The 14160-nt window shown below is 35.2% G+C and overlaps 1 long non-coding RNA gene across 1 annotated transcript; it reads right to left on the reverse strand.

Moving 5' to 3' along the window:
* Positions 1–11680: 11680 nt before the first annotated feature.
* Positions 11681–12151, reverse strand: LOC149940492 (uncharacterized). The gene is made up of 3 exons (XR_016481207.1): positions 12065–12151; positions 11910–11995; positions 11681–11827 (listed from the first exon to the last, which is right to left on the reverse strand). It is a non-coding gene; the product is annotated as an uncharacterized LOC149940492 (long non-coding RNA).
* Positions 12152–14160: the final 2009 nt, after the last annotated feature.

Here is a 14160-nt window from a genome sequence, read left to right on the forward strand (position 1 = left end):
TGGTTTGAGAATTTTATTGCTTCCTTAATATTTTACTTAATAAATTTTATGGTTTAAGATCAAATTATTTTAATAATCAAATGCGCGGTTTTTTTCAAATATTTACAAAATTAACATTTTGCATATTTATATAAATTTATTAAAAGTGTTATAAATTTAAAAAATGGGCAAATTTGAAGTTTTTATTAATAATCCAATAAATTCTATAGAATAGAAAAATAACGTTCTTCGAATATACGAAACGAGACTTTCTCATATTTGGTTTTTCCGTCTGCCAGTGGAAAAAAAATATACGAAATGATACTTATACCGTTAGAAAGATAAGGTCTAGAGGTAACGAAAAATGTGTTTCATAAATTTTTAAAAGCTACACCACATGACGAAATACTCATTAGAATCAGACCCACCGAAATATTAAAAAAAAATTTTAATTTTTAAAATTCCACTAAAAATGTGTAAATTGTTTTTGAGATTTTATTCAGATTCCGTACTATACACTTCATAATTAAGGAATGTTTCCAGTTGATATATTAAAAAAATAAAAAGTTATTAACCTTTTAATCTTGGGGTAGAGATTTCCCAAAAAACATAACTAAAACTCAGTGGTCTAGTTTAATATTCTGTTACAAAATCATTTTTTTAAATTTTGACCTAAAAATCGACTACTGTTCCTTTATTGACGAATTGAAAAAGTCTACCAAATTTCATAAAAATAGCAGACCCATGGTGGCATGATTGGCTGAAACCATATGGAATGACCCTAATGGTAAAGTTTCTATTATTACAGATACGACTAGAGTATCCACACCACAAAGAAACCACCGCCTCCAAATAGAAGTATTTTGAGTCCATCTAAATTTACAAATCTACCCAGAAAAGAACTTGCCAATACTCATATTGAGATTTAGTCATTGAGTTCAACCTCATTTCGAGAAAACTATCCCTTACTTTCGGACGCTGAGATACAAAATATTGAAGAAAACACCAAAGGTCAATCTTCAAGTGAAGATTGGATTGACGAAAGGCTCTTCTGGCTAACCTCCTCAAATTTTGGAGTAATTTACAAATGTTTGACAGCCCCAGACAAGAAACTTCAAGTACTACTGTAAATTCACGAAGGACAAGGGAATAAAAAACTGGATAACATTCCAGCCATACGTTACGGTAGACAAATGGAAAAGGTGGCGTTATTAAGCTACGTTAACTTCAAAAGTGAAAAAGGTAACCCTGTTACGGTTACAAAAAAGTGGCCTGGCAGTGAACAAAACACTACCTTTTCTAGCCGCATCTCCCGATCGGTTGGTGCATGAAGTTCTGACAAACCAGAAAGGGGCTACTGGAAAAAAAAATCATTCTCCAAAAAAAAAAACAATTAGACGTTAGATATGTGTCTCAACATCAAGGGCTTTTACTTGAAAAAAGAAAATAATGAAATTAAACTGAAAGAAAGCCACAACTATTATTGTCAAGTTCAAGGCCAAATGCTGGTCGTATGTGGTGTGATTTGTTTTTGTATATACGGGTAGCAAAAAAGACCAATAAAGTTTAGCATATTTTTTCTTGTATGCATTTGTACCTGATCGGATTTTGCAACGGCGAAAAAACAACAAATCGTTGTACGGCAGCGAAAGTTTTATTCTTTTCAAAAAATCCGGAAAGAGCAACTACTTAAATGAATTTAACCAATTTTATGATTATTGAGTAAAGAATCCAAATGTATATTATGAATGCCTTTAGATTTATTAAATTAATGGGCTTTAGAATTATTTTAAATGGATTTAGATTTATTTCAAATAGTTTTAAATTTGTTTTAATGACATTGCAAACCCTCTAATCAACGCTGAAGAAAGAAGTTAATGTCATAAATATTTAAAACCATTGAGTCCACAGAAATATAAGAAACTGGTAAAATTAGAAATTATTACAATGACGGATACTTCGTGGATAAAAGCGTAGTTTTATATAAAAATAAAATCATCCTAAAGATCACTTAAGATTATTTTATTTTATTTTAAAATGGTAACCGTTAATGTTAAAAGTAGATAACGCTAGGTTATATAAGGAGGGTATGAAGTTGCAGAGATATTACCAGCAGTTGAATCGTCCGAGTGCCTCGTTAACCTACAGATATTAACGTACCTCTAAGATAGTCGTGCTGTTTAGAATGTTCGTATTAAGAGTCATTTCTGTACATTGACTTTTATCATCACTCGGCATTTCAGGGTCATTGTTGTCACCACTAACAATAACTCCACAGATTCATCCGTAACGTAATCCTAAGTTACGTAAATATTTATTATTATTAAGTATTAATGCATATATTTTTAGGGTGAAGTAAACTACATGGATTAATGGATTTATATACCCCCGTACCGTAAAAATTACATACCGGGGGTGTGTAACTACATGGACTAATAGATTTGTATTAATATGAAATTCAATGAGGCCGCTGGTGTGTAACTACAGTGTGTCAGAATTTATAGCCCGGTTTACCTAGTAACAAAGACCATACCACCGGAGGCCTATCATCATAGTGCCCTACGCCAGCGTCCACCTAGCCCGGGCAGGTGACAAATCCAGCATGGGTAGCAGAACCCTACTACTGATGGTCTCACCTTTGACGCAAGCCACTCAACCCAGCAGAAGGTGCAGCAATGGGTGGACCAATCCCCACTTCGCACACAGCAGAGGGATTTAGAATGGATGCTCTAGCAACTCCAACCGACACCCTACCTACGTAGGTAAGGAGCCAAGCCCTTTGGAGAGAGCTCCTAAAGGGGAACGACGAGCACACAGCAGCCCAAGTAACCCGGCACAGCTGGCACCGGAGATCCCGGTGGGCCCCAAAAGGCCGGGAAACAGGACCGCCGTGCCCGCATATGGAGGCCCACCGCCCCACAGCAGGCTACCCAATCCGCCGAGGCGGCCAGCTTGCCTGGACCCTCTCCGTTAGCCTGAACCGAAGTTCAGTATCCAGCCCAAACCTGACTGAAGTCGGAGGTGGAGATAGGACCATTTGATCAGAGCTAACATCTCCCAGTGCGCCACCGCCCTTATGGGTTACAAGAGCCGGACCCCGACTCCCCGGTAAAGCCACCAGTTATTGCACACTCTACAGCGGCCTCATTGAATTTCATATTAATTTTGGTTGCGCCTGATAGACCTTGTCACATAGATGCCGAGGGTATTTTTATTTTGGCCGCAAATGATTATTTAATATTTTAATTTAATTTTTTTAATTTAAAAAATTTCTCATTTTTATTGAATTTTATATTAATTTTGGTTGCGCCTGATAGACCTTGTCACGTATATACTGAGGGTACTTTTATTTTGGCCGCAAATTATTATTTAATTTTTACCTCTCCGAGGGGACAAAGTCCCCTACGAGGGGTAATACAATCACCGTGTCTGTCTGTGGGTCTGTCTGTCAGGCCTGCGAACGCGTTCGCATTTTCGGGGCAAAGGGTAATCACTGCGGGCGCAGTTTCTCGAAGGGTGAGCGTTAACGGATTGATTTGCGGTTGGGTTTGTTTTAGTTGGTCTTTTTTCATCAACATTCAACGTCGCGACAGTTTTAACTCAGGTTGATTGGATATTTCGTTATTGTAAAATTTATGTGTAGGTTGTGAATGTTGAGATCGTGTTGTTATGGTTGTGGATGTTGAGTTCGTGTTATGACGGTTGTAGGTGTTGAGTTCGTGTTATGATGGTTGTGGATATTGAGTCTGTTGTGTTTGTATGGGCGTTTTCTCTCCATCTTCTTCTGAATGACTTTGGGGTTATACAATCACCGTGTCTGTGGGTGGGTGTGTGTGTCCTGCGAACGCGTACGCATTTTCGGGGCAAAGTGTAATCACTGCGTACGCTTTGTGTTGAAATCACCGCGTTCGCAGTTGCTAGGGCTCTTTGCGTTCGCAGTTGCTAGGAATTAGGGAGCGAAGTCTAACGGATGGCAAAACCACCGTTTGACGGTGAGCGTTAACGGATTACAATGCGGTTGGGTTTGGTTTTGAGGGTTTTACGCTCACCGTCGCGACAGTGTGGATGCAGTTTGATTGGCTATTACGTTATTTTAATGTTTATGTGTAGGGTGTGAATGTTTAGTTTGTGCTATGGCGAATGTCCTTTACAAAGTTATAACTTTAGGTACTATAATTTATTCTACATCATTTTAAATATTTATAAATTATATTAATCCTATATTTAATTAAATATTTATAAATTATATTAATCTTATATTTAATTAAATATTTTTTTCGTTATAGCCCACCGTCGCTACGTTTGTTATTGGGTGCGTATTCTCTTATTGACTTTTGAGACGGACCGAGTGCTGAGTGTTATGGCAACCTCTCAAATTCCAATGGCAGGGTTTCCACCAATTGTTCATGGTATTCGTTTACGTATCAACTTGCGATCAAATCGGGCGGGATTTGAACCCGAGACCTCCTGCTTTACAGGCGGACGTTCTACCACAGAACCACGGAAACTTGTGAAAATTAGACCTTCAGCTTTATCGGAAGCGTATTTAATAGAGTACGAAATTTTGGTTTAATTTAAATCTAATTGAAATTGAAATTATTGCATCGAAGAAATTCTAATTTAGCGTTTTCTCTATTGATTAAAAACAAATGCGCCAACCAGGTTTCGAACCCAGGCCATTCGGCTTGACAGTCGAGAGCTCTATCACAGAACCACTGAAAATAAGACACTCATCGTAAGCATAATAGGTAATAAAGTCTTGAACTGTTTTATGAATGAATTTATGAAGGCGTAATCTGTTTTTTTACGAATGAAATTATGTTGATTTAATCTTGTTTGTCTAATCTTTGGTATTGTTGGTTTTTTCTGTCTTATATTTGTATCTACTATTTTAAGTTTATTTTCTTTTCCCCGCAAAAACGTCCAGTCTTCGAGGAAACTTTAAGAGCGTAAGTCATGCCCAAAAGCTTATCCGGTTTCATTATAATAACGTGAAAAATCGTATTTGTGAATGGTAAGGTGTTGCGCTAATTTATCGCTTGACTGCGTTATAATATTTTTCTATGAGTTATTTTGATTCTGAAGTCTGATTGCTTGACTGCGTTATAAAATTTTTCTATGAGTTTTGTTTCTGAAGTCTGATTGATTGGGTTGTTATTGTGTATTTTTCTATTCGTTATTTTTACCTCTCCGAGGGGACAAAGTGGGACGGTGAGCGTTAACGGATTAATTTGAAGGGGGGGTTGGTTTGGTGGTTTTTTTTTCGTCAACGTTCGCCGTCACGACAGGTTTAATTCAGTGGTTTGGCTATTTCGCTATTGTAATGTTTATGTGTAGGGTGGTAATGTTGTGTTATTGTTATGACGTTTGTGGGTGTTGAGTTTGTGGTGTGTATGTACGGGTGGTAACTCTCCAACTCTTTCTTATTGACTTTTGGGACGGACCGAGTGCTGAGTGTAATGCTACCTCTCAACATACAATGGCAGGGTTTCCACCAATTGTTCACGGTATTCGTCTTAGTATCAATTTGCGATCGCATCGGGCGGGTTTCGAACCCGAGACGGCCTGTTTGACAGGCGGACGTTCTACCACAGAACCACCGACTCTTATTACGTTTCATTGAAAATTAGACCTTCAGCTTTATCGAAAGCGTATTTAATAGAGTATGAAATTTTGGTTTAATTGAAATAGAGCAAGATTTCGTGGAAGATTTAAATTATTGCATCGAAGAAATTCTAATTTAGCGATTTCGCATTTGATTAAAAACAAATGCGTCACCCAGGTTTCGAACCCGGGCCGTTCAGTTAGGCAGTCGAGCGCTCTACCACAGAACCAACGATAACTTCAAGCTATACTGCAAATAAGACACTCATTGTAAGCATAATAGTTAACAAAGTCTTGAATTTTTTACGAATGAATTTGTGAAGGCCTAATGTGGTTTTTTTACGAAAAAATTATAAAGACTTAATCTTGTTTAATATAATAAGTTGCTTTATTTCAATTTGGTACTTTTGTTTAGGGTTTTTTTAATGAATGGAGTTAAAGATTTTTTTCTTCTATTATTTGACGTTTTATTTTTGCGGTTGTATATTTGTTTTATCTTTTATTCTTTTAAAATTATTTACTTCTTCCGCAAAATGGTTCATTTTTTGGAGGAACCTTTTTACTTATTTTTTGTGTATTAATGTTTTGAGAACCTTTACGTTTGGGAAAGGATAATTTTTGACGGAACCTTCAAAGTGTATACGTCGCATTTTCAAAAAATTTAATGGCCAAATCTTGTTTTAGCGCAGTCAGCAGATAAGATAAAGGGTAGAACCCGTTAGTTTTTTGTAATTTATTTAGTTTTTTCAGTCGTATATTCTTATCTATTAGGTTTAGCGTATTGGTTTTCAAGCTTAATAATTCATTTATTAACAACATATCGAGTTGGTCTGGTTTTCAACTCGGTCGTAATTTATTTTAAACGTTTTCTCGGCCGATTAAGATGTTTAATGCAGTTCATCAATTGGGTTCGTTTGTGTTTATTTATAAAGAACCCTAACTATTCCCTCTACGGTCATTTATTGATATACGTTTAGTCAAGTGGCTTTCTGTGCTTTGTGAATGGTAAGTTTTTCGCTTCTTGTTAATAAGTTTTTGTTGGTGTGGATATTTGGATATCTACGATTCCTAAGGCAGTCATTGATATCCTGGGTGTGCGAGTCATTATATGATATTGGAAATTGGACGGTTTTGGTCTTTTTCATGCGGTATGTGTCACAACGTCAACAGGATGGTTCCGACAGTCTACGAGTCGTCCACTACCAGATATCTACGGTATCTTGATCGGGCGAACGTTGAAATAAAATGAGCGTTAACTATGCTGCAAGTATTTCGTAAGCGACAAAAATACTAATACCCTCTGTAGATATTTCTTTCATTAAAATTGGCTTCGTATTATATTTAACTGCTAAACTTGTACCGTAAATAGGGTTAAAGTCAATTGTGCATTGTTTTAGTACGTCTAACTCACTGTTGTAACTACTTAATTTATAATATTCTGAATAAATTAATCTCGGTTGTTTCGTCTCAATTATTTTAATTCAAATTAAAATTTTATACCGGGCGGGATTGAACCGGGATTACGTTATTAGTAAATAACTCTGAATTGGGGAGATATAACTTTGAGGGTCATCTCGAGAAATTAATACCGCTAGTTGTATTTTAATTTTGATTGTGTTGAGCTTTTGGGCGGTATTGTTGGCTTTAATTATCATTTTTTCGTGTAAAGTGGTTTAAAGAAGGTTTTCTGTGTTGTTATATCGTAAGCGATAAAAATACAAATACCCTCTGTAGATATTTCTTTTATTAGTCAGGTTGTGTGTGTAAAAATAATTCAACTACTTTGGAAAATTTGCCAAGTTCGATTTTTCAATTGAAATAGTTCAAACACATGTTAAACTAAATATATGGCCTTGTCTTAAAAAAATCTTTAACTTCTTTCAATTAGTTTTAATCATTTAAAAAATCGCAAAACTTTCGAAAAATGTTGCCGGGTTTTGGTGTTACTTAGCACCAGTAGTCTAATATTTAATATGTTTTATCATTCACAAAGAAAGCCCCATATGTCAACAACATTGTTTTAGATTATTAAAAAAACTTATGATTTAAATATTAATTAATTAAATATCAAACACAAATATGAACATTAAAATAATTAAGATAATTTAAAAAATATAATTTTAGAAAAAGATAAAAACCACTTTTTAAAGTTTATTTAAACAAATTAAAGGATGCGACAGCACTGGATGTTTCGTGACTAAAGGTCTAAAATCAAACTTTCAAGCTTTTCTTGCCAGTGACCAAGACATTTTGAATGCCTTTTCTCTCCTTGGAAATAATACCGGGCCTGTTCCAGAGGACATTCATTGCAAAATGGAAAAATACGTTTGTTTACTTTATAAGAATCGTGATGAAAAATGTGCAGGGTCGTTGAGACATCTTCGTTGGGAAATGTTTGCGAAGTTAGGAAAGGAAGGTAGGCAACTTCCGCCGACAACAGCCACATTAATTCCCCACACAAATCGCGCCCATTTTCACACTTTGGTTTTAAAGAAATCCAAAGAACCATTGCCGGGATTACCACTCGCAACTGACTTTGGATGGGAGTATTTGGAACATGTGTATAGGCCAAAACAATGCAACCTGCCTCCCGCACCAGAAGCTCTTTTAGAGCTTCGAAAATGTAATTGCACAAAGGGATGTAAAAACTGATCGTGTGGGTGTTGCAAAAACAATCTTGAATGCACTGACCTATGTAGTTGTAGGGATAATTGTCAAAACAAAAGAGACATTGAAATGTCGACAGATGATACTATGTAAACTTAGTCGGTTAAACATTAAAAGCGAAATATTGTAAAAAATAAATATCTTAATTATTTCAATGTTCACATTTGTGTTTGATATTTTAATAATTAATAATATTTAAATCATATCAGTTTTATAATAATCTAAAACAATGTTGCGGACGTACAGTGCGTCTTAGCGATTTCGATAAAACTTATTAAATATTAGGCTACGGGCTCTAAGTAACACCGAAACTCGGCAACAAATTTCGAAATATTTGCGATATTTTAAATGATTAAAACTAATTGAAAGAGGCCAAAGAATTTTTTAAGACAAGGCCAAATATTTAGTTTAACATGTGTTTAGACTATTTCATTTGAAAAATCGTACTTGGCAAAATTTCCAAAGTACTTAACAGCTGCTACCTGACTATATTAAAGTTTGCTTCGTATTACATTTAACTGATAAAATTATCCTGTAAATAGGGTTAAATACAATTGTGCGTTGTTCTAATTCGTCTAACTCACTGTTGTAACTACTTAATTTATAATATTCTGAACAAATTAATCTCGGTTGTTTCGTTTCAATTATTTTAATTCAAATTCAAATTTTATACCGGGCGGGATTGAACCGGGATTACTTTATTAGTAAATAACTCTGAATTGGGGAGATATAACTTAGAGGGTCTTCTCGAGAAATTAATACCACTAGGGACAATGCTTCCGAGGAGAGGTATATTTTGGCTTGCCAACTTGTTATTTTTTGATACACTAATATTTTAAACTGGATATAGTATAACGTTACTTCTGCGTATTTCAAATGTACGGGTCGTGGAGGGTATTTTCACGTTTTATTAGGATCAATTTTTTAAATTTAAATATCTTTCGTTTTATTTGTATTTTATTTCGTTTTTTCAGTCGCATATTTTTATCGAGTTGTATACATCGTGCGCTTACACTTATGTTGGTCTGGTTTTTAACTGGGTCGTCATTACTTCGTAATTTATTTCAAACGTTTTCTCGACTGATTAAGATGTTTAATTTGAAATAAAATGAGCGTTAAAGATGCGGCAAGTATTTCGTAAGCAAGAAAAATACAGATACCTTCTGTAGATATTAATTTCATTAAAGTTTGCTTCGTATTATATTTAACTGATAAACTTGTACCGTAAATAGGGTTAAATTCAATTGTGCATTGTTTTCGTACGTCGAACTTACTGTTGTAACTACTTAATTTATATTATTCTGAATAAATTAATTTCTCTTGTTTCGTCACTATTTTAATTATAATTAAAATTGTATACCGGGCGGGATTGAACCTGAATTACGTTTTTAATAAATAACTCTGAATTGCGGAGATCTATATTTAAGGGTCATATCGAGAAATTAATACCGCTAGGGACAATTCTTCCGAGGAGAGGTATATTTTAGCTTGCCAACTTGTTTAATGTAATTTTAAACATTTCACATTTTTGGGCATTCTCACGTGTTTCGTTGTACTTATTTCCGTCGTGTGTTCGCCGACCCAACAGTTTTGGTGTCCTAATAATTTCCACGTGATATTCCCGATATTCCCGTACTTTATAAAATCAATTACAGTTTTTGTTCATTTTCTAGGTGTTTTGTATTTTTGGGGCACAAACGCTGATTTCAGGTTGATATTAAAAGTATATACTTGATGCGTAAGGCTTGGTACCGTCCTCTAGGTCGCGTTATAGATGGTCCATCGCTCTTTTTAGTATGGGGTTGGGGAGGCGCCATGCGCCCCCAGCGCTTGAGCGTAGTGAGTGCGCGGCGCCGTCAGGCGCCAATACGGGCAATTTAGTAACGTCTTTTACGTGTTTTGGAAGCAAACCTGGGAGGCTATTCTGTAAACAATCCAAATCGTTTAGACAATTCCAAATCTAAATGATTTGGATAGGGCGTAAAAAACCGTATTCTCTAGCCCAAATCCAAATCGTCATTTGAATCGCTCGAATTCCCTTTCCAAATCTAAATGAACGTCAATGCCTCTCGCAATACGTCATGTTTTTTTTTGAAACGCTCTTTTTTATTCGTTATTTCATTTGGCGGGTTTTCAAATGTGTTTTTCTTTCCAAGAATTTATTATTATTTCTCAACAATACTCATCATAAAACAAAATTCTATTCTTAGGCTTTTACTCTTCAAAGCTAGTGGTATTTTTTAAAAGTCTTGATAAAATTTTGGTTTTAGAATCTTTTATTTTACTTAACTGAATAGTACAATGGGTGTTAAAGTACATTCAAAGAAACTTATTTATATTGAGTTTTTAGAAGCAAATCCTAATTTTGTGCACATAAAAAATGAAGACCTTGTTGGGAACATTTTGGAGACAGTTGTTGAATCTGCAAAAGTAATTTTTCATTAATCATTTGAAGTTGCAATTTATTCTCTTAAATAGACAAATATCGTTGAACATGCGCGGAGTATCTTGCCTTCTCGTGGCAAGTGTTGAAAACTTGCTTGCGAAAGGTCAAAACATACACGCTTTCCTACAATACATAAATTATTACTCATATAATTTAATAGCAAAATTAATAATGTAAATATTTTTTATTTAATTGATATAAACTGCTATATAAGCCGCAAGCGGGCTTCTATTAATGCATCAGTACAATACGCTTATAAAATAGTAACAAGGTACAACATTAAAAATGTGGTAAGTAAGCACTTAAAGCAACTGACAATAGTATACGTGGAAATCTCAAAATTAGTATATGAAATGAATTTGGGGAGAGAGAAGGGATTGATATTTATATTGCACCGAGTAAAAACTCTGAACTACCCCTTCAGCGTTGAGGTTGGTAGTTATCTCCCCACTAGAGTGTACCCTCGAGTTCTTTGGTTTCCCTTTTCCAAGCGTGGCATGAAGGGCTTGCCACCACCCTCCTACACATGGACCCCAGCCGCCTACGAGAAAGGCACTAAAAGTCGCTAAATTACTTAGGCCTAAGATGGTGTCTTGGGTAATAGCCTAGCTGATTATTATTATATAAACCTTGAAATTCTTGTAAAAAATTATTTATTTTAAACCCTTGAATGGGTTGAATCTACGATATTTAAAAAAAATGAAATTTTTTAAATTTTAATTTTATCTCAGAGGAGTTTAAAAAAAGGTACCAATTTAAATTCACTAATAAAAAGGTACTAAATAAGGTTCCAAAAATATTAAAAGTTTATCTTCGAGCTTAATAAAAGCGTGGATGTTTTCAACACTTGCCACGAGAAGGCAACATACTCCGCACATGTTCAACGATATTAGTCTATTTAAGGGAATAAATCGCAACTTCAAGTGTCATTAGACAGTAAATACCTGCAAAATAGAGTTTCCCAATTTTAAATAAGCCCGTTGCCACAGGGTATCCGACTATGAAATCCACAAGCGTGACGATTCTCCGGAAAGTCTGGGACGATTGCTACATGTGTGAGATCTATAGCTCCAATTGTTCCGGGAAAGTTGCACTCTTCTTGGTACCTCAATTAAACAGCAGCTTTGTGCACTTCAGTCACAGGAAACGTAATGTACAATAGTACTAGATGCTGGTTGATAGCCTTTGTAACGTCACTAAGACAACGGCATACACTAAGTTGGCTGACTCAAAGAAATGATTTTGGCCTACATCCAGTTGATATGACCCTTTCATATAAAATCTCAAAGCGATAAGTACCTTTAAAAAGAACGTTTAATTTTATTAGTATTCATAGTTAAAAATGGTTAGAATTGTGAGATTTCTTACCTTCAAATCTACTGGCAAAGCGGTGGTTCTAGAGATTTCTTCGGAAACGAAGGTCATCTAACTGCCACGCTTGATTAATATCTCTGTAAACTCTTTGAATTCATAGATCGCGACGTTCAACACGATTACGATATTCTTACATCAAACGAAAACCAATTAATAATAGTCCTATTATTAATCCAAGGTCGGAAAAACAAAGCTGTCATTTTAAACGAAAAAGCAAAGGCTTAGGATATTCCACCACCAATAAATGAATGCCAGAAAAAGTTCAAGGTTTATAAAATATAAATTAGCCTCGCAATTAAGCTTCAAACTTACTTGGAGCAATATCAAAAAATCAGTAGTAAAATACCACGAAAAATATCAAAATGGCAGCGAAAAAGAGCCCACTCTACAGAGTTTACTGTAGAGAAGCAATGGCGACCAAAAAGTAAGAAAACGTGAGAGAAAATCAGGGGGGACAAATAACCTAAATGAGAAATCACCCCCATTTGGCGGGCTACTTGTATGGCCAAATCATTTGGCTTGCTTCGAGCCAAATGATTTGGGATTTAGACTTAAAGAATAAGCATTTTTGTCATTTTGGGTGCCAACTGTCCAAATTCCAAATGATTTGGACATACTCGATCCAAATGACAATTACAGAATAGCCTCCCAGTTCTCATTTTTGTTACTCGGCCGTATTCTGCATGACCCCGCAAGTAAGAAGGGAAACGCCTACTTGCCTCGGGCGTACAATTCGACGAGAGCTCACTGATTTCCCTCTTACTTAATTTCATTACCTTTAAAACAACATATTTTAGGATAATAATTAAAACAGACTAAAAATATAATTATTTTTTACAATATTTTTATTACATATTCAGCTTTAGTGTACAATTTATTGAATAAAATTTACATAAAAGTACTGCCAACTTTGACCACTCAGTTACGCGGAAAAAACGGAATAAGAGCTTCGTGAAGTTACCAACAAGTGATGAATATTCTTTAGTTCGTTTACTTTATGGAATTAAATTCTAGCAAGAAATAAGAACCTGTAAGTCATATAAAATTATGCACCTATAAGCCATATCGAAATAGGAACCTGTAGGAGTAGCGAACTAGTGATTGTATTATCAGTAGCTACAAAGCGGCTGGAGCTCTGTTCCAACAGCCAAATGTAGGCGGCGTTGATAATTACCATCCCTACAGGCTTTTTTTCTCCCAATCACAAAAATAAATAATAAAAGTTTTTGTATTGTTTGGAAAATGTGTAGAAATTTGTGAAATAAATATTTGACTCAATTCGGTTTTGTGAAATATTTTCGTAAGCACTAAGCAATTGTTTAAAAATGGGTGATGAAGACCCTTCAATAGCTGTGGAGGAAGTGGAAGCCTCTATTCCCCATCTTAAGGAACCCAAATGTGAAGAGCTTCAGCGGCATAAAAGCAGTGCTCATAACTTTAAGCAGAATAATCGATGGGAAACAGTTGCACTCGTGGTAGCTCCCAAAATTTCCTCAGCTGAATTTAAAATAATGGAACAACCTAAAAACTGATGCAAGAAATAACAATACTGGTGGCGGATAATATCCAGACATACTTAAAAATGAACCACTTAAAAGAAAACACTTGTACATATTATTGCATAAATGTCGTATCTTGTAGTATTTACATCTGAATAGGGGCTTTCTGTAAATAGTGGTAATGATGCGAGGATATAATTGTTAATAATAATCAGCCTTTTCAATCTGACTGGATCCAGAGAAAGTGAGACGTTCGGAAGATTAATGAAGCTTCGGGAGTAGGGAAAAAATTTTAAGTAAAAAGCGATTGTGATAAAATAAATATCACCTTTAAGTATAATGCTAATGAATTAACTGAGTTTAGTGCTCTTTCGATTGAAAAATATCCTTGCCAATTGTAACAGGACGGGCGAAATTTTTCAAAGTTCGAAAAATTATGCAAGAGACAGCAGGATAAAATTATATTCCATCGACACATCGGCCCTAACAGTAAATAAATAACATTACGGTAAATATCATTCGTATTGACGTATTTTTAAGCCCCAGCCCTTGTGGGTTAGGACACTAAGCCAACGTGCAAAGATATCACCC

Source organism: Leiobunum rupestre, chromosome 6 (genome assembly GCF_980474605.1).
Source record: "Leiobunum rupestre chromosome 6, qqLeiRupe1.1.hap1, whole genome shotgun sequence".
Classification (NCBI taxonomy): Eukaryota; Metazoa; Arthropoda; class Arachnida; order Opiliones; family Sclerosomatidae; genus Leiobunum; species Leiobunum rupestre.